The following is a 22,182-nucleotide window of genomic DNA, read 5'->3' on the forward strand; positions in this document are numbered from 1 at the left end:
TATCAGCCATTACTGGGGAGGTGATTACAGTCTATTACTCCCTGTTATCAGCCATTACTGGGGAGGTGATTACAGTCTATTACTCCCTGTTATCAGCCATTACTGGGGGAGGTGATTACAATCTATTACTCCCTGTTATCAGCCATTACTGGGGAGGTGACTGTAGGACAGGAGCCTGCAATCTATTACTCCCTGTTATCAGCCATTACTGGGGGAGGTGATTACAATCTATTACTCCCTGTTATCAGCCATTACCGGGGGAGGAGACTACAGTCTATTACTCCCTGTTATCAGCCATTACTGGGGGAGGAGACTACAATCTATTACTCCCTGTTATCAGCCATTACTGGGGAGGTGATTACAGCCTATTACTCCCTGGTATCAGCCATTACTGGGGGAGGTGATTACAATCTATTACTCCCTGTTATCAGCCATTACCGGGGGAGGAGACTACAATCTATTACTCCCTGTTATCAGCCATTACTGGGGGAGGAGACTACAATCTATTACTCCCTGTTATCAGCCATTACTGGGGGAGGAGACTACAATCTATTACTCCCTGTTATCAGCCATTACTGGGGAGGTGATTACAGTCTATTACTCCCTGTTATCAGCCATTACTGGGGGAGGAGACTACAATCTATTACTCCCTGTTATCAGCCATTACTGGGGAGGTGATTACAGTCTATTACTCCCTGTTATCAGCCATTACTGGGGAGGAGATTACAATCTATTACTCCCTGTTATCAGCCATTACTGGGGAGGTGACTGTAGGACAGGAGCCTGCAATCTATTACTCCCTGTTATCAGCCATTACTGGGGGAGGAGACTACAATCTATTACTCCCTGTTATCAGCCATTACTGGGGGAGGAGACTACAATCTATTACTCCCTGTTATCAGCCATTACTGGGGGAGGAGACTACAGTCTATTGCTCCCTGTTATCAGCCATTCCTGGGGGCGGTGTTATAGGATCCTTGTGTGTTTTTCTCCAGTGTGGAGACATTTGCGGTCTGACATGGCTCCTCATTACGCTGTCGGACCCTCATCAGGCGCTGCGGGGGGTCTTCCTCATTGTTCGGGGGCTTGTGTGACGTGGGGGTGAGGCTGGCGGTGGTCTCATGGTGACTGATACATGTCGCTCTACCTCGGTAATCAGCCATTCAGAAAGCCTCTGCTGCCATGGCAACAGCCGGGCCGTATGATGGGGGTTGTAATAGAAAAACCCCGCAGACGCCATCAAGGTGTAAAATACTGGGATTGGAATGGGCGACGTGTGACAGGACGCGGGGCCTGGAATAACCGAGGAGCGGGGCCCCGGGAGGAAAGAACCTTACCAAGGGCCAATACATACAGGAGAGGGGCAGACACATGGGGGCATATATCCGGGTGCGCAGGTCACTACCACACAATCCAGCACTGGGGTCTCAGTCCGGGGGCCGATGTGTCCGGACCATGCACATGTAGACACGCCACTCACTGCCCACAGGAAGGCCTGAGACCACCGGGGACACCACCGGGGACAGCACCGGAGCGGGGGCCTGTGGGGCGGAGCCAGGGTCTCAGGACTGTGAGGGCCGACACCGGGTGACCAGCCAGTCACTCAATATATACACACAAAATACACTATTTTCATAAATGCACAAACACCACAGGCCATTGCTGGAAAACCTGTGTACAATTAGCTGCATTTTTTTTAAAGGAGTTTTTGACACTTAAAGGGAACCTGTCACCCCTTTTTTTCAATTTGAGATAAAAATATGGTTCAAATGTGACCGAGCTCAGCATTACAGCAGAACCTTTCATATCCCCCGATTCCCCACCTCTGCTGAGATAATACCTCTGTAATCTCTCCGTGTTCCTATGTAAATTACCCCGCTCCGATGGGCGGGGCCTATTCGCCGTCTCTCCCCACCTCCTGCCTTGCTCTACGGATTCATTTTTTGTCTTTCCTGCACGGGTGCAGTATGTTTTACCCGCCAGTGGGCAAAGCATAAAAACCATTACAGCGCACGCGCCATTTTCCATGACGTTCTGTGCCCCGGAAGTCTTGCAATGCAAGGGGGCATAGAACGTAATGAAAAATGCGGGCGCATGTGCAATAGTGATTTTATGCTTTGACCACAGTTGGGCAAAACATACTGCGCAGGCGCGAGAGGCCAATTCAGGCAAGAAGAGGCAAAGGAGGAAGGGAAAGCACAGGAGGGAGCGGGAAAGACAAGGCAAAGAAGGAAGGAACATGCAAAGAAGGGGAAGAAATGGAACGGCAAGGCAGAGAAGGAAGGGAGCGGGAAAGGAAAGACAAAGAAGGAAGGGTAATAAAAAGGAAGGGGAAGGAAGGTAAGGGCAAGGCAAAGAAGGAAGGTAAGGGGCAAGAAGAAGCAAAGGAGGTAAGTAAGGGGCAAGAAGAGGCAAAGGAGGAAGTAAGGGGCAAGAAGAGGCAAAGGAGGAAGTAAGGGGCAAGAAGAGGCAAAGGAGGAAGGGAAATGCAAGAGAAGGGAAGAGGAAGGCACAGGAGGAAGAGAGCGGGAATGGCAAGACAAAGGAGGAAGGAAATGAGAAAGAAAAAGGCAAAGAAAGAAGGGAAGGGGAAGGGAAAAGGAGGAAAGGGACAGGAAAGGAAAGAAAGGAGGAAGTGAAGGAGCAAAGGGGTAAGGAAAGAAATGAGGAAGGGAAATGTTAGTAAAAGGAGAAAAATAACAGGAAAGAAAGGCAAAAAGGGATGAAAACAAATGAAAGGCAAGGAAGGAAGGAAAAGAAAGCCAAAAGACGAAGTATGGGAGGACGAGTTACATAACGGAGGAGTCTCTACATGTACTTGTAGCACGGGACCAAGATCAGCAACAACAACTCCAGAGAAATCATCCCACAGCCTCCGTGACAACAGCTTCCCGGTCGCCATAACAGCAGTAACCTTGTTTTGATTTATGTAATGTGGCAACTACTTAATATCAAGTTTCAGAAGTTAAGTCAGAGGAGAAAAAAAAAACCTGGGATGTTGTTGTTGACTCAGGCGATCACAATCTACTCCCCAGATATCAGCGACGCAGCAATCAGCAGCAAGTGCACCAGAGATCAGAGATCAGCAGCAAGTACATCAGAGATCAGCGATCAGCAGCAAGTACACCAGAGATCAGTGACGCAGCAATCAGCAGCAAGTGCACCAGAGATCAGTGACACAGTAATCTGCAGCAAGTACACCAGAGATCAGCAACGCAGCGATCAGCAGCAAGTACACCAGAGATCAGTGACGCAGCAATCAGCAGCAAGTGCAGAGATCAGTGACACAGTAATCAGCAGCAAGTGCACCAGAGATCAGTGACACAGTAATCAGCAGCAAGTACACCAGAGATCAGCAGCGCAGCAATTAGCAGCAAGTACACCAGAGATCAGTGGTGCAGCAAGTACACCAGAGATCAGTGGTGCAGCAAGTACACCAGAGATCAGCGGCGCAGCAAGTACACCAGAGATCAGCGGCGCAGCAATCAGCAGCAAGTACACCAGAGATCAGCCACGCAGTAATCAGCAGCAAGTACACCAGAGATCAGCGGTGCAGCAATCAGCAGCAAGTACACCAGAGATCAGCGACGCAGCAAGTGCTCAGTTTTCCTGCAGCGCGCCCCCCCAAGTGATACAAAGCATTACACAGAGATAACTGATCTAGCGCATGTAATGGTTGGACATATTGGGGTCAGGTGAGAACACTGACCCTTTACAACCTGTGTCAGGGGAAGGATCACACATGCCGGGTTAGGACATTTCTGAATCTTTGCTCCCATCTGACGGCTGCTTATTCCCCCTTGCTATTGTTAGCACACGCACAGGAAAGTGTATACGGGGACTCATGAGGAATATCTGCCGGCCAACAGCTCATATACGGCTCTGGGCAAGTTAGAGGTCACAGAAATTTAAAGGGAATCGGTCAACAGGATTTCACACCCTAACTTATGTGCGCATGTACAAGTTTGTGCACCCCTGGTTACAATTACGGTTATTGTGAACAATTAAGCAAACCGAAGAGCAAATGATCTCTAAAAGGCCTAAAGTTAAAGATGACATTAACATTTTAAAAATTACAAAAAGGAAAAATGGTCTGATGCTAAAATTTGGGCACCCTTGGAGATTTGTGTGCTCAGATAACTGTGACCAAGGTTTCAGTTCTTAATTAGCCTTAATTAGCCTGTTCACTATCATCGTGAGGAAAGCCCAGGTGATGCAAATTTCCCAGGGTTATAAAACCCAGCCTCCTTTAACCTTGTGCCAAAACACAGCAGCCATGGGTTCTTCTAAGCAGCTGCCCAGCACTCTGAAATTGAAAATGATAGAGGTCCACAAAGCAGGAGAAAGGCTGTAAGAAGATGGCAAAGCATTTTCAAGTTGCCTTTTCCTCAGTTCGAAATGTTATTAAGAAATGGCAGCTAACAGCAACAGTGGAGGTAAAGATATGGTCTGGAAGACCAAGCAAAATTTAAGGAAGAGCTGCTCGTAGGATTGCTAGAGAGGGAAATCAGAACCTCGGCATGATTGCAAAAGACCTTCAGAAAGATTCAGCAGACTCTGGAATTATGGTACATTGTTCTACTGTTCAGAGACCACTGCACAAATATGGCCTTCATGGAAGAGTCATCAGAAGAAAACCTCTCCTGCGTCCTCACCAAAAAAATAATGGTCAGAAGTATGCAAAAGAACATCTAAACAAGCCAGATGTATTTTGGAAACAAATCCTGTGGACAGTTTATGTTAAAATAGAACTCTATGGTCACAATGATCAAATTTATGTGTGGAGAAAAAAAGGCACAGAATTTCAGGAAAAGCACAGCTCACCAACCATTAAGCATGGGGGTAGATCAATCATGCTTTGGGGTTGCATTGCCGCCAATGGCACGGAGAACATTTCATGGGTAGAGGGAAGAATGGATTCAATAAATTTTCAACAAATTCTTGATGCAAACATAACACCATCTGTAAAAATCTGAAGGTGAAAAGAGGAAGAGGATGGCTGCTACAAGAGGATAATGATCCTGAACACAAATCCACAATAGACGACCTCAAAAGGCTCAAACTGAAGGTTTTACAATGGCCCTCACAGTCCCCGGATCTGAGCATCTTTGAAAATCTGTGGCTAGACCTCAAAATAGAGGAAGCATGGGATTAATATTTTACCTGATGAACGCTTTTCTCAAGCCGAAACGCGTTGTTTTTACTTGGTACATTTAGAATAAAAACATGTTTTAAATAAGCCTATCACGTTTCCATTTTCGGGAGCGCCGGCAACAGATTTCTGCTTCTTTTCAGAGATCATTTCGTCTTCAACTAGCTTAACTGTTCACAATAACATTCATTTTGACCAGCGGTGCACAAACTTTCACATGCCACTGTAGCTCTTTCAAAAGACAAGTCCAACAATACCTTGCAGGTCCAGCCCATTCCTCTGCTACTGAAAAATCAGTGTATGAATGTATATGCAAATGAGGATAAAGTGCTATGGTAGATCTGAAGCCTCTGTCACTCCAGCTCTATTCCCTGCCCAGCGCCGCCTCACTGACAGCCACTTATCTCTGTAATTAAAGGCAGAGGAACCATCAGACAGATTCCCTTTCTGGCAACTTGATCTCATTTGACAGAGAATGTGACAATCTGCCAGTACGGTAACTTAAAACTAAAAACAATTTTGTCTTATCCACGATAAATCACTGAGTCCGAAGTGCCGGCCACTAGGAGTTTCCCTTCTGTCTAATTTGCTGTCCACTGACTTGTCAAGTGTAATCTGTTTATAGCAGAAGAGGGCTGTGGAGGAAACAGTGCTGGAAACGCAAGTCACTGCACCTATGGTTCTGGCAGAATCCTGATGAAGGGGTGCTTTCTGACTCTGGATTTGTCCTCCAACTCAGGACTGTCCAGCAGATTGATTTCTACACCTGAAAACCCCTATTAAACACGTTCTTGCTCTGGAGGACTTAGAAGCCCATTGATTTCAATGGTAGAGAAGTAATTCCTCAACTGCCCTGCGGGGGCGCTGTATTGTAACACCAATTCTCAAATCCACAGATGCTGCAGCAATGGTGCACTCAGGAAGATCTGGTTGTCACTACTTGTGATATATTAATGTTTGGCCCCTGGTAAAGGTGGAAAATGTTCCTGGGTTATTATTGTCTGCGGAGAGCGTCTTGGCTCCCGTATAAGAGACTGACTTGTGAGGGGGCTTCAGCCAAATATAGGAGCAGCGGCCCACCCTGCATGTCCCTTGTAACCTGAGCTCACATCACACGTACACCATGTTACATGGGACTGACCAGTGTGTTCCCCGGGGAGGATATCTCAGATTTTACCTTATATGCTCTGATCGCAGAGCCCAGTGCACAAAATATCCCCCCCCCCATCCCCCGCAGCAAAACTGGACCTGGAAGATAAACTCCAGGAAGAAAACCCCATAAGGGGGACATCACTGCCCACCCTCCAAAAAACATCAAGAAGTACAACCTCTTGTATCGAGGTCCTAATTGTAAGGGGTCCGGAGTAGTAACCCATAGGCAAGCGCCTCTGGCGGCAATGTGTCTCCTGGCGGCAATGTGTCTCCTGGCGGCAATGTGTCTCCTGGCAGAAGAAAAATCAAAGATCTGAAATTATCCCAAGCGAGTGACACTTGGGCTTGGTACTGTGATGCCACGACATACGTAGCCTGGCACGGGAGGCGACGGGACGGCGCGGGCGCCTGTGCTATATCAGGCAGCTAATCCTTAGTTTTCACAGTCCGGGCGGGACAGCATGTAATTTGGGCTCGATGGCGGCCGTCTGATGTGCAGTGACTGCACCAATGAGCCGGATCTGGGAGCTGGCACCACGGACGGGCTTATAATGACAGTGTGCTGGGTGCCAGCCGCGTGGGCAACAATGCAGAGATCTAATCTGCCACAGTCTGCTGCCTCCGGCGCCCTATGCCAGCGCTCCGGCCACATCGCTGCGCTTACCAACTAGCCATGCCAGCGGTAAAGGGTTAACCGTTCTGCCCAGTGCCACCTCCCATTTATATGGGTGACCATTAACAGATTTTGCATTCAATTCCTCACTAAGATCTCCGCTTGGTGTCCCCACTACTCACAGCTGAAGGTTTGTCACAATTGTCTCTGAGCTGAATACACAGGCTGCACAAGTCTCTGCCTGTTCTTACAGTTAGTAACAATGTATCAATCTGGAGAAGAACAATGGTAACCATCGCTCACATCTCCTACAGGATAATTGTGGCAGCGTTCTTCATAAGACAGCGCCACACCAATCCACAGGTCGTGTGCGGTATTGCAGCTCGGCTAAATTCACTTTCACTACAATACAAGATGATACGTGGGGGGCGCCAGGAGGAAGCGGACAGGGTCTTGAAACCCCTGAAATGCTTGGATGTAGATTGTGTTTATTTACAAACAGCAAACAGAGATGAGTAAAAATGGTGAAAGTCCTGCAGCAGGCGGCTCAGAAGAGGGCAGCGCTCATTATCCAGCACATGGGCGGGTGCGAGCCAATTAGTGCAGATTCCACCAGATGCAACGGGCCCCCAGGGGCCACTAGTCACATCAGAAGCCACCGCACGTGAGAACGACAACAGGCAAAGTAGTCAAGATGTCTACACCAGCTCAGCAATAAGGGGCTCACCGCTAGGACCCCCAGAACACCACAGCCCGTGGAGCGCCACAACAGTGTCTCCACTCTGGTTCATGGAGGATATTCCTAAGTGTGCACCATCCCCCCCAATAATGGGGTGGTCTTATTTTGTACATTTATGGCACGTCTTCAGTTGTAGGTATGTGCATCCGGCCAGGACTCGCTGCATGCCGGCTCGCTGCATCCGGCCAGGACTCGCTGCATGCCGGCTCGCTCCCCCGGCCAGGACTCGCTGCATGCCGGCTCGCTCCCCCGGCCAGGACTCGCTGCATGCCGGCTCGCTCCCCCGGCCAGGACTCGCTGCATGCCGGCTCGCTCCCCCGGCCAGGACTCGCTGCATGCCGGCTCGCTCCCCCGGCCAGGACTCGCTGCATGCCGGCTCGCTCCCCCGGCCAGGACTCGCTGCATGCCGGCTCGCTCCCCCGGCCAGGACTCGCTGCATGCCGGCTCGCTCCCCCGGCCAGGACTCGCTGCATGCCGGCTCGCTCCCCCGGCCAGGACTCGCTGCATGCCGGCTCGCTCCCCCGGCCAGGACTCGCTGCATGCCGGCTCGCTCCCCCGGCCAGGACTCGCTGCATGCCGGCTCGCTCCCCCGGCCAGGACTCGCTGCATGCCGGCTCGCTCCCCCGGCCAGGACTCGCTGCATGCCGGCTCGCTCCCCCGGCCAGGACTCGCTGCATGCCGGCTCGCTCCCCCGGCCAGGACTCGCTGCATGCTGGTTCGCTCCTCCGGCCAGGACTAGCTGCACGCCGGCTCGCTCCTCCGGCCAGGACTAGCTGCACACCGGCTCGCTCCTTCAGCCAGGACTAGCTGCACGCTGGCTTGCTCCTCCGGCCAGGACTGCGTACTTTTCCGTGCTGCAAGTAGAGCAAGCTTTGCAGCCACCTTCCCTGCGCTCCTCAGAAGCTGCAGTGATGTTGGCCGCATCCAGCAAACCTGGCGCTTACAAGATCTATAGAAAAGAGCTTGTAAGCGGTGGATGCCTTGCTTGAATTGCCGGCCAGCACTCAGACTGCAAAGGTGAATTGCTACGTTCCTTGTTTTTACAAGCAATTTGCATTTTACCATTTGTGATCAGGAGATTAACCCTTTAAATTCTTCAGTAGCGCAAATCTAGTTTGTGACAATATGTCAGCACAGATAACATGTATCCATCTGGAGGGAGAACCTGCAGACTGGACACAGGATGCCACTTTCCCAGCAGCGAGAAGCTTTGGGTTTGTGCAGGGTTTCAATGGAAGCAAGCAGAGATCTAGAAAAAACTGGCAACAAGTTCCCCTACAGACCGTCCATTATATCACAGGACGATGAGCATTTCATTATCTGATGTAAGAGATGTAAAGTAGGCCCAGTTCTGACCAATGGGTGTGGAAAGAGGGAAATTTGTGGAGCCTATTTGCATATTTCTGTTTTGGATGTTTCCAAAGAACGAACACAAAAAGAAAAGTCATGGCGTTTTCTGGGATTTGCGGTTGTGGCGAGGTCACATGAGGACAGGGGGTGCTCCGGATGATGAGGGGTCTGTGCCGGGTACTCAGATTATGGCTCCCGCTGTGGTCTCCACCTGGCTGTGAGCGGCAGGCGGGGGGTCCGGCCTGTGCCCCGCAATGGGGGGCGGCCGCTGATCTCCTGTAGTCACCGTCTCATGCACAGCTGGAAAGGTTTAGTATTAGGTGACATAAGACCACACACACCGAACCTCTGTGGGGGTCCGACACAGGCAGTGGGACGCTATGGGAGCACTTGTAGATGGATGGAAGTTTACAGATTCCAGCAGCACAGAGTATTTCAGGAGAGGAGTGTGCTGTCCCACCCACCCAGGGAGGACAGGGCAAGATATGATCAAGGGAGATTAGGCAAATGGAAGAGCACAGACAGATTCAGCAACAGCAGCACAGAGTATTTCAGGAGGGGTGTACTCATGCTGGGGATCACAGAGGAAAGTACAGTACCAGCAGCACAGAGTATTTCAGAAGAGGGGTGTGCTGTCCACCCACCCAGGGAGGACAGGGCAAGATATGATCAAGGGAGATTAGGCAAATGGAAGAGCACAGACAGATTCAGCAACAGCAGCACAGAGTATTTCAGGAGGGGTGTACTCATGCTGGGGATCACAGAGGAAAGTACAGTACCAGCAGCACAGAGTATTTCAGAAGAGGGGTGTGCTGTCCACCCACCCAGGGAGGAAAGGGCAAGATATGAAAAAGGGAGATTAGGCAGATCACAGAGAGATTCACCAACAGCAGCACAGAGTATTTCAGGAGGGGATGTACTCATGCTGGAGATCACAGAGGAAAGTACAGTACCAGCAGCACAGGAGTTTTCCCACACAGCGTCCGTGATCCGGTGCTGCAGGCTGTAAGATCAGGGCCCGGAGGATGGGTTGCCACGCAGGATGGCAGGGTGCCCTCCAATCACATACAATGGGAGACTCCCTTATCCATCCGTTCTTTCGGGGCCTCCTGGTTCACATGACAACTACAAGGAAAAAAAGACAGCAACGTATATTCCCAGGTAGAAAACAAAGCCTATAAGTGCTTGGTGCAGAGCTGCAGTGTAAAGCATGACGGAGAGAAAGCAGCACCCCGAGCCTGTGGTCAGATCGTCATACTGCAACAGATAATGTATATATGAGCTGAAGTTGCGGATCATTGCTGTGTCCTCATGGAGCAGGACTGTAGTGTAAAGCAGGGAGGAGAGACCCTCACTGCAGGAGGACTTGCACAGCCCCCTAATATAGCAGCCATGAGCCGATTCCTGCATTACAGGCTCCGGCTACAATGGCCGGGATCAGAGCGGACCCCGATCTCGGCTGGTGGACCCCATGTTATGGCACTTGGAAGTTGGGAATAAAGAAAAACAAGAAAACTTAACTGCTTTGCCAGGAAGGGGTTAACCTTGTTGTGTCACCATCCTAAGACTGATGGGTGCCCCCCATGTGACGGCGCCCCCCGCTACACCAGGGCACGGCACAGCTGCACGGTAAAGAAAGAGGGCGCCGCGAGGGTCCGCATAGTACATAAGGCTGAGGGTGGGCATCTGAACACTGGCAGCGCCACCTCACACCGTGCTGCCGCCACTTCTATGTCCGGTACGAAAAGGGGGGAATAAAGCGACCCCCAACCCGCAGTGATAAGGGGTCCGATACCAAAGACCACTCCGACAATCAGGCGTCACTAACCCACAGTCTGCGCTCACCGAACCCTCGCTGGCAGGCATAGCCCCCATGCTTTAGGTAATAAGGGTCCGGGAACAGAACCAGGGGCCGGGCACCAGATAAAGGACCCAAACCCATAAACATACCCCCACTGGTGTCCGCTCCACAGCACAGCAGGATTTGCTCTCAAAAGCGCATAAGATCCCTCTGTAGTGGGCTCCGGCCGGACCCCCGATGTGGCGAGGCTCGTCTATCCCTGGGATTTCCCTCCTATCAGAAGGGGGGAACTTTCCTACGTTTTGCGGACGTCACAGGTTTTCCCGTCCGGGATGGAGCGTGATCAGTAAATCCGGGAGAAATCTGCAGCGCGACTCACAGCGCCGCACGCTCTACTCGTGTCTGCTGTGCAGGGGGGACGGAGCGCTCCGCCACCGGAGCAGGGAGAGGGGGCGACGCTGCTTATAGAGCAAGACATTCGCTTCCTAACATACCCCCAGATGTAGCAGAGCTCAACCTGCAGTCCTACGTAAAATCAGAACTTACCCGGCACTGCTACATCTGACACTCAGTTGTGTCAGGTCACAGATTCCAGACCCAATCCTCATGGGCAGCAGTTTGCCAACTGTAGTGAAAGTCTATACCGCAGCTCCAGAATTACATTCATGAAGCAGGTGGATCAGGATGAACAGGACATTGCATTCATAATAAAAGCCTGCACAGAGCAGTCAGCTCTGCTGCATCCGCCATGTACAGAGGATCCAGGAACCAGAGCGAGGGTCTCCAGGCATTTCCTGCCCTTCTCCCTCTCGGGTCTGTCTTCAATTAGTGATGTCAATGCCAGACCCCCAAAAAAACGAGCGCAGGGCGTCCCACAAGGGAGCGCAGGGCGTCCCACAAGGGAGCGCAGGGCGTCCCACAAGGGAGCGCAGGGCGTCCCACAAGGGAGCGCAGGGCGTCCCACAAGGGAGCGCAGGGCGTCCCACAAGGGAGCGCAGGGCGTCCCACAAGGGAGCGCAGGGCGTCCCACAAGGGAGCGCAGGGCGTCCCACAAGGGAGCGCAGGGCGTCCCACAAGGGAGCGCAGGGCGTCCCACAAGGGAGCGCAGGGCGTCCCACAAGGGAGCGCAGGGCGTCCCACAAGGGAGCGCAGGGCGTCCCACAAGGGAGCGCAGGGCGTCCCACAAGGGAGCGCAGGGCGTCCCACAAGGGAGCGCAGGGCGTCCCACAAGGGAGCGCAGGGCGTCCCACAAGGGAGCGCAGGGCGTCCCACAAGGGAGCGCAGGGCGTCCCACAAGGGAGCGCAGGGCGTCCCACAAGGGAGCGCAGGGCGTCCCACAAGGGAGCGCAGGGCGTCCCACAAGGGAGCGCAGGGCGTCCCACAAGGGAGCGCAGGGCTGCACAGCTGCTCCGCGTTAGCGACGTTTACTGGTATTGTCCCCGTGATACGGAGTCAGTGGAGAGTAACCGGTGATCGGTGCAGCGCCATATACCAGGTGCAGGAACTTTTATTGCATTTAAAAAAATAAATAGACAAAATTTGCAATTTTTTTTTTTTGTTTCAAAGTATTTATTTTTCACTATAGGACAAATTTTATTAAAGACTTGTAATATAAATATTCCATATATTCAGTTTCATTTTTCAAAGTTCAGGTCTCCATTGTTTTCAATGGGGTTGGGGTACAAGTTCTGGCACCTGAACTTTTGGAACCCGGCTGAGACCAGCTCTGTAGGCCGATAAACTGACACACTAACAATGTAACAAACCATCAGCAGGGAAAGAACTGTCCACACTGGATACATTGTAACAAAACATTAGTTCTGGCAGACAAACTCCCCAGCCTGGTACGTGGCGGCCATATAACAGCCGGCCAGGTCCAGCGGAGCCGGCGTCATCCTCACTGACCACAGCGGTGTTACATTAGTTTGTTACAATGTATCAGTGCAGGGAGTTTTTATCAATCAGGACATTATAAAGGGGCGACAAGTGTAACAAATATCGATGACGACAGCCATGTATCTGCTCCCTCCGTGGGACGGCGGCGTTATTGTCGCCCGCAGCCGCCATGTCAGCAGAGGAGGAGCGCGTTCATTCACAACCTCCACAGAGAGCCATTGTTCTGCTCCTGAAGGATGTGAGGAGGAGAAGGGTTTAACGAGAGGAGCGGCCGGCGTTACTGGCCGGGGATCATGGACGCTCATCCGGCAGGACGGGAGGATTACGGTCACACCGGAGATCACAGCCCAGCGTACCCAGTGTGTGACCACGGCAGGACGGCTGAGGGTGTCGGACGCACGGAATTACTGAAAACGACCTGAACCGTCCCCATAACAAGGAAACGCAGGACGTCGCCCCCAACGGGTCTCCGGACGGTCGCCCTCTAGTGAGTCAAATGCTGCCGAGAAGACAGGGGACCAGAAGTGATTGGGACCCCCATGTGCATGTATGACCTCGACTCCATTCTGCTCTTTGGGGACCCCAACCACCAATTAAGAGAATGAGGGTCCTAAAATCCCATGAGAATGGAGGGGCACTGAGCAAGTACGAGCACCACCACTCCATTCTCACTGGGGGGCCCAGTGGTCGAACCCCCAGAAGTCGCCCATTCATCACCGATCCTGTGCTGGATATCCCCATTTATACAGTGATCGCCAGGGTGCAGGTCATCACTGCCTGGTGGGGGATCCGGGATCAGCGGCAGCCTGAGAGCAGCCCACCTGCCATCACAGTGGTCAGATGACCAAGCCCCCCTATAATTGGTGATCAAACCCCCTCCCCTGCGATCAGGGATGACACCATTGCCTTACACACAGGAGCGGTGCCTGTCGGAGCCCCCGTTACATCACTGACAGCTCAGGCCGCCCCGGGGCCATGGGATACAGCTGCACTTTGATGAGCGCTGCTCCGGACCGGCAGAATATAAGGAAAACAGAGCAAAAAAAAAAAAAAGGGAGAATATTCCGGCCCCGGCAGAGGAGGAAGCAGATTTACATACAGACGATGCAGCATTTCATTGTTGGGCGCGGAGGAGATTCTCGCTCCTCGGAAACACAATGTCCCAGCGTTACTGAGAAATGATGGGCAGAAGAGCAGGAACGAGATCTGCCCGTCCGGGAGGACAGACGTCACCAAGGTCACAGGCGGAAGAGGCGCCAACATGGGCTCAGACCGTCCTGAAATACTCTGTGCTGCTGGGAACAGCTCCTCACACCAATGCTCAGTACAAAGATCAGCACATCCCCCTCCTGTAATACTCTGTGCTGCTGGGAACACAGCTCCTCACAACAGTGCTCAGTACGAAGATCAGCACATCCCCCTCCTGTAATACTCTGTGCTGCTGGGAACACAGCTCCTCACACCAATGCTCAGTACGAAGATCAGCACATCCCCCTCCTGTAATACTCTGTTCTGCTGGGAACACAGCTCCTCACAACAGTGCTCAGTACGAAGATCAGCACATCCCATCCTGTAATACTCTGTGCTGCTGGGAACACAGCACCTCACAACAGTGCTCAGTACGAAGATCAGCACATCCCATCCTGTAATACTCTGTGCTGCTGGGAACACAGCTCCTCACACCAATGCTCAGTACAAAGATCAGCACATCCCCCTCCTGTAATACTCTGTGCTGCTGGGAACACAGCTCCTCACACCAATGCTCAGTACAAAGATCAGCACATCCCCCTCCTGTAATACTCTGTTCTGCTGGGAACACAGCTCCTCACACCAATGCTCAGTACAAAGATCAGCACATCCCCCTCCTGTAATACTCTGTTCTGCTGGGAACACAGCTCCTCACACCAATGCTCAGTACGAAGATCAGCACATCCCCCTCCTGTAATACTCTGTTCTGCTGGGAACACAGCTCCTCACACCAATGCTCAGTACGAAGATCAGCACATCCCCCTCCTGTAATACTCTGTTCTGCTGGGAACACAGCTCCTCACACCAATGCTCAGTACGAAGATCAGCACATCCCCCTCCTGTAATACTCTGTTCGGCTGGGAACACAGCTCCTCACACCAATGCTCAGTATGAAAATCAGCACATCTCATCCTGTAATACTCTGTGCTGCTGGGAACACAGCTCCTCACAACAATGCTCAGTATACAGATCAGCACATCCCATCCTGTAATACTCTGTGCTGCTGGGAACACAGCTCCTCACAACAGTGCTCAGTACGAAGATCAGCACATCCCATCCTGTAATACTCTGTGCTGCTGTGGAACACAGCTCCTCACACCAATGCTCAGTACGAAGATCAGCACATCCCATCCTGTAATACTCTGTTCTGCTGGGAACACAGCTCCTCACAACAGTGCTCAGTACGAAGATCAGCACATCCCCCTCCTGTAATACGCTGTGCTGCTGGGAACACAGCTCCTCACACCAACGCTCAGTACAAAGATCAGCACATCCCCCTCCTGTAATACTCTGTGCTGCTGTGGAACACAGCTCCTCACACCAACGCTCAGTACAAAGATCAGCACATCCCCCTCCTGTAATACGCTGTGCTGCTGGGAACACAGCTCCTCACACCAATGCTCAGTACAAAGATCAGCACATCCCCCTCCTGTAATACTCTGTGCTGCTGGGAACACAGCTCCACACACCAATGCTCAGTACGAAGATCAGCACATCCCATCCTGTAATACTCTGTGCTGCTGTGGACCTGTCAGCCTCTGTCCTAGGCTAGAATCATCGCTCTTCTGGGGGAAGCAGAACGTTTCTCATACAGGACACTTTACAGGGAATCACATTAATCATGGAAAACGCACAAAATGCAACATAAGCTGTAATGAGACGGCGAAGGAGATATATACACTACACACGTATATTGCACACACACTGCCATACATCGTGTATAGTGCAGACATACAGGGGGTAAATAAGGATTTGATACGCTGCCAATTTCACAAGATTTCCCACCTACAAAGAACGGAGAGGTCTGTAATTTTTATTATAGGAACGCTTCACCCAAGACACAGAATGGAAGAATAAAAACAAGAAAAATCACATTGTATGATATTTAGATAATTAATTTGCATTTTATTGCATGAAATAAGTATTTGATTACCAACCAACCAGCAGGAATTCTGGCGCTTTGTGTCTCAAACATTACCATTAGTAGCACATGACGCTGTCATGGATTCAAATCCTGCAGGGCACGCAAAGTCTCCCAGCTCACTCCAGAACACGTCCAGGCATGTTTGAAGTTCTCCAATGACCATCTGGATGATCCAGAGGAGGCATGGGAGAAGCTCATGTGGTCAGATGAGGCCAAAAAAGAACTTTTTAGCATCAACTCCACTCGCCATGTTTGGAGGAAAAAGAAGGGAGAGTACAAGTCCAAGAACACCATCCCAACCGTGAAGCATGGTGGGGGAAACATACTTTGGGGGTGCTGTTATGCAACTGCACCCTATTGAAGGGAGGATGGATGGGGTCATTTATCATAAGATCTTGACCAACAACCTCCTTCTCTCAGTAAGAGCATTGAAGGTTGGTCGTGGCTGTGTCTTCCAGCATGAGAATGACTCGAAACACACAACCTGGGCAACTAAGGAGTGGAACACATACATAGCTATACATCGCAAAAAAAACTCACCTACCACCGGCCGTCGTGAAGCTTTAACACTACCTGAAACAAAGAATAACGGAATTAGCTCTTTGTCACCTCCATCAGGAAAATATTGCAAAGTATCAGTCACAAAGACCCCCATAATGGGGATGCCTAGGACATAAGGTCCGCCCTCAGACCCCCTCGCTGATCGCCAGTTTGAAGGGCTCGCCATTACAATTACATGTCGGGTTATAGGCGGTTGGCGATTTCAGAGTGACCCCCTGACCAGTATGGAGGGAGCTGGGAAGGGGGCACCCGACCACCCAGATCCCCATTCTTGGACCCCCTCCCCATCGATCATTTTTAGAGGGAGGATTAACCCTTTAACCCCACAGCATTTTCATTTACTTCGAGACGCACGTATACTGGAAATGATAAAAACAATAATTCCCATCACAGGACTGGAGAACGGAGTATTAAATACAGTAAAAGCTCGTTAATACCGGGATGAACTTCAGATTATTAAAACCTTGAGGTCTAGGACCGAGACCAATCATGGACTGGAAACTTTGTGGAAAATAAGTAAAACATGGTGGCAGAAGAACAACAAGATTAAGCGTCATCGGCCATCAGAGGGATCTGTAACCACGACCCGTGGTGCACCGCCGATCAGGGCCGACCGTCAGGGGAACACGTCTACCTCTGCTAAATGTGAGCACCTCGCCGTGAGCTCTGCAGGAGGCACAGGCCACCATCCCGAGGGTGGGACAATCCCCTCATTTTGGGCTGGTAGCCAAGGCATTCCTGGCGCCCACTCTCCGGAGAGCGTGCCAGGCCGGTGTACCCGCTCTGGGCCAGAACACATCACATTTCCACTTGCGGAGAGGTGTGGAAAGTAAAAGATTGGACTTGAGGAAACCCCACACAATGCGCCACCTGAAGAAGCTCCGGACGTGTGGGAAACTGATAACGCCAGCGCGGCTCCCGACAGGCAGCTATGGCCACCTGCGCCCCGTAGTGCCCCATTACCCCATGTGCCCCCTTAGCACCTGCTCAAGGGTCTACAAAGGAGCCGCATACCGGGCTGTAAATCCACGTGAGGTCGAACTCGCAATCAGTGGTCATAAAAAGTCAGAAAGTCAAAGAATCCGTGTTCTACAGATCTCACAAGACGAGCTTCATTAAAGGTTCAGTCACTGCTTCCCCAAGGTTATAAACAAAGTAAGAATGTGCAGGAAGAAAAGCAGTCCCCAGCGCTGCGCAGATGCCCCGGAGCGCTGCGCAGATTCCCACAGAACGAGCAGAAAGTCACCGCGCTCCTCACCACAAGATGTACTACATGCAGGTGAAAGGTAAAGCAGTGCCCCCCATAGAGAGTGCAGAGAAGTATTCACCCCCCCAAACTCAGACTAACCCCACCAACTGTGCACATGTGCAGAGGGCTGTATTATAGTAGTTATATTGTTATACATAAGAGCAGTATTATAGCAGTTATATTCTTGTACATAGGAGCAGTATTATAGTAGTTATATTCTTGTACATAGGAGCAGTATTATAGTAGTTATATTCTTGTACATAGGGCAGTATTATAGTAGTTATATTCTTGTACATAGGAGGCAGTATTATAGTAGTTATATTCTTGTACATAGGGCAGTATTATAGTAGTTATATTCTTGTACATAGGAGGCAGTATTATAGTAGTTATAATCTTGTACATAGGGGCAGTATTATAGTAGTTATATTCTTGTACATAGGAGCAGTATTATAGTAGTTATATTCTTGTACATAGGGCAGTATTATAGTAGTTATATTCTTGTACATAGGAGGCAGTATTATAGTAGTTATAATCTTGTACATAGGGGCAGTATTATAGTAGTTATAATCTTGTACATAGGGGGCAGTATTATAGTAGTTATATTCTTGTACATAGGGGGCAGTATTATAGTAGTTATATTCTTGTACATAGGAGGCAGTATTATAGTAGTTATATTCTTGTACATAGGGGGCAGTATTATAGCAGTTATATTCTTGTACATAGGAGCAGTATTATAGTAGTTATATTCTTGTATATAGGGGCAGTATTATAGTAGTTACATTAATCACTATAGGGGGGTTTAGCGCAGTATACGCAGATTCTGTCTGCAGACAATCATTTTGTGCTGACTGTTGTCGCTTCCCTCCTTACAATGTGCATTACTCATGGATGTGTCAGTTAATCCTTAAATTTGGACAATAAATTAAATCTGTTCTTCGTTCTTAAGAATTAAGTGATCTGATGAATGCAAAAAAAAAAAAAGGAAAAATAAAAGCAGTATTTGATACACTGCCGCGTTTTCCCACCTAGAGGGAATGGAGAGGTCTGTAAGTTTTATTGTAGGTACACTTCAATTATGAGAGACAGAATCTAAAAATAATATCCAGAAAATCACGTTGTAGAATTTATACATAATTAATATGTATTTTTTTGCAGGAAGTATTTGATACAATAGAAAAACAGAACTTAATATTTGTATAGAAACTTGTTTGCAGTTACAGAGGTCAGACGTTTCCTGTAGTTCTTGACCAGGTTTGCGCACTCTGCAGCAGGGATTTTGGCCCCCTCCTCCATACAGGTATACTCCAGATCTTTCAGGTTTTGGAGCTGTTGCCGGGAAAGTTTCAACTCCCTCCAAAGATTTTCTATTGGATTCAGGTCTGGAGGTTGGATAAGACACTCCAGGACCTTGAAATGTTTCTTACGGAGTCACTCCTTAGTTGCTCTCACTGTGTGTTTCGGGTCATTGTTATGCTAGAAGACCCAGCCACAATCCAACTTCAATGTTCTTACTGAGGAAAGGAGATTGTTGGGCAAAATCTCGTGATACATGACCCATCCATCCTCCCTTCAATACGATGCAGTCGTCCTGTCCACTTTGCAAAAGAAGCACCCCCAAAGTATGATGTTTCCCCCACCATGCTTCATGGTTGGGACGGTGTTCCTGTAGTAGTGTGCTCATCCTCCTTCCTCCAGAGAGTGAAGTTGAGACCAAAAAGTTTTATTTTGGTCTCGTCTGAACATATGACCTTCTCTTATGCCTCCTCTGGATCATCCAGATTGTCATTGGGGAACTTCAAATGGGCCTGGACATGTGCTGGCGTGATAAGGGGGACCTTGTGTGCCCTGCAGGATTGTAATCCATGACGGCGTAGTATGTTACTAACGCTAATGTTTAAGACTGTGGTTACAGCTCTCTTCTGGTCACTGACCAGGTCCTCCCGTGTAGTTCTGGGCTGATTCCTGACCTTTCTCAGAATCATCCTTACCCCACGAGGCGAGATCATGCATGATGCCCCAGACTGAGGAACATTGACAGTCATCTTGTGTTTCTTCCAGTTTCTAATTTTAGTGCCATCAGTTATTTCCTTCTATCCAAGCTGCTTGCCCATCGTCATGTAGGACATCACAGCCTTGTGCAGGGCTACAATTTTGTCCCGGTGTCCTAAGGCAACTCTTTGGTCTTGGCCATGGTGGAGAGGTTGGAGTGTGATTGTGTGGACAGGTAACAAGTTCATACTGGTGCAATTAGTCCAGGTAACGAGTGCAGAGTAGGAGGCTTCTTACAGAAAACTAACAAGTCAACTAACAGGTCTGTGAGAGCCAGAATTCCTGCTGGTTGGTTGGCGATCAAATCCTTATTTCATGCAAGAAAATGCAAATTAAATATGTAAAAATCCTATAATGTGATTTTCTGTTTTTTTTTTTTATATTAGATTCTGTCTTTCACAGGTGAAGTGTACCTACGGTAAAAATTACAGCCCTCTCCATTCTTTATAGGTCGGAAAACTTGCAAAAATGGCAGTGGATCAAATACTTACTATTCCCCACTGTGTATAATTTTTTTTTAGAGATAGTGGGAATATACATAAAAGCTGGCAAAAACTGAGTAATCAGTGAAGTCTTGGAAGAAGGTTACAATCATATATTAGGAGTTCATTATAGACGCAGGATGACATACTGCCCCCACATTAATGGGAATCCAGATGGTGAGCGCCTCAGCGAGGGAAAGCGCGTCAGCACGGCTATAGATACCTCCGTGTCGTCCGCTCGCTGGGCACATGTATTTATATGTCAAAATAAATAGTAGAGAAGGTCTTGGCTCGCGCTCTGCTTTGGAGACCCCAAGCGTTTTCTGGCAACATCGAGAGCAGCAAGAACAGACTCCTTCAGTACCCGAGCCAACTCACCAGCCTTCAGCTCATCACAGAACCTGACCTGGGGTGTAAAGCTCAGGACGACACAGGAATCTGCAAGAGTTCCTGTGTGAACCAAGAAGAGCTCGGCTGCCAAATCAGGAGGGTCAGCAGTTCCCAGGAACCAAAAAGTGGCTTCATTTTAACGCACAATAAAAACAAACAAAAGGAGCAGTATTATAGCAGTTATATTCTTGTACATAGGGGCAGTATTATAGTAGTTATATTCTTGTACATAGGGGCAGTATTATAGTAGTTATATTCTTGTACATAGGAGCAGTATTATAGTAGTTATATTCTTGTACATAGGAGCAGTATTATAGTAGTTATATTCTTGTACATAGGGGCAGTATTATAGTAGTTATATTCTTGTACATAGGGGCAGAATTATAGTCGTTATATTCTTGTACATAGGAGCAGTATTATAGTAGTTATATTCTTGTACATAGGGGCAGTATTATAGTATATTCCTGTACATAGGGGCAGTATTATAGTAGTTTTATTCTTGTACATAGGGGCAGTATTATAGCAGTTATATTCTTGTACATAGGAGCAGTATTATAGTAGTTATATTCTTGTACATAGGGGCAGTATTACAGTAGTTTTATTCTTGTACATAGGGGCAGTATTATAGTAGTTATATTCTTGTACATAGGAGCAGTATTATAGTAGTTATATTCTTGTACATAGGAGCAGTATTATAGTAGTTATATTCTTGTACATAGGAGCAGTATTATAGTAGATATTCTTGTACATAGGGGCAGTATTATAGTGGTTATATTCTTGTACATAGGGGCAGTATTTTGTAGTACTTAGTCATATTTCTATGACTTATGCATCTATAATCAGTTTTTAGGATATAACAAACTACGATAACCTGGAGGATATTTCCAAACAGAAACATACTTTTGTTTGTTAAGTCTCTTAAAATATAAATACTAGAACACGACCTGCCTACATTTTGCCTTGCACATACATTTATTCAGGCAATTGCTGCTAGACTTTGTACAGATCGACTGCACAGTGCAATAGGCGGTCTGTGAATGGAGGGGGCTGGGGACGACTTCAAAGGCATTCCAAGTATCTGGTGAGGATGAGGAGGGAATTACTGGCACAATACTGGCCCCTCAGAGCCCAGCTGCCAGCTCAGAGCCGGTATACAGCCCGGGCCGGAGAACAGTGGCCCACATTCCTAGCACAAGCTTTTCTCTGCTTCATTGATGTTCCTCTTCCTTTCTCCATTCACCACGGAGGGGACATGTACATAGATAAAGTGACTATGGGACACCAAAGACATAAGAAGGGAGGACATGAGGGCGAGTTCACACACTGCGGTTGGCCTCATTCCTGAAGGTTAATACTCGCTCTACAGAACAATGAATCCGAGCCGTGCCACCAGCAGAAGACTCGACCACGCGGCTTGTCCAGAGCTACCATGCTTGGTGGTCGATGACGTTGGGTGCACAGGTGAAATTCTTAGTCTGTATTTCTTTCTTCCAGAAAACAAGTTATTGTGGGCGATTGACCCTGGTGCCATCTCTCGACCGGACACAACACTCAAAGTCAAACATTTGAAGCCATT

At 49.1% G+C, this 22,182-nt stretch overlaps 1 protein-coding gene across 2 annotated transcripts in view; it reads right to left on the reverse strand.

The window, feature by feature from the left end:
- Positions 1-22,182, reverse strand: part of PTP4A3 (protein tyrosine phosphatase 4A3) — a 46,938-nt gene that overhangs the window by 17,515 nt on the left and 7,241 nt on the right. Inside the window, exon 2 of one of the 2 annotated variants that reach the window (XM_077271318.1) lies at positions 16,416-16,448. The gene's annotated coding sequence lies outside the window, so the exon portion shown is untranslated. The remainder of the gene's footprint in view (positions 1-16,415; positions 16,449-22,182) is intronic. The other variant, XM_077271321.1, reaches the window with a different exon arrangement.

The sequence above is a fragment of the Ranitomeya variabilis genome, chromosome 6 (assembly GCF_051348905.1).
Source record: "Ranitomeya variabilis isolate aRanVar5 chromosome 6, aRanVar5.hap1, whole genome shotgun sequence".
NCBI lineage: Eukaryota > Metazoa > Chordata > Amphibia > Anura > Dendrobatidae > Ranitomeya > Ranitomeya variabilis.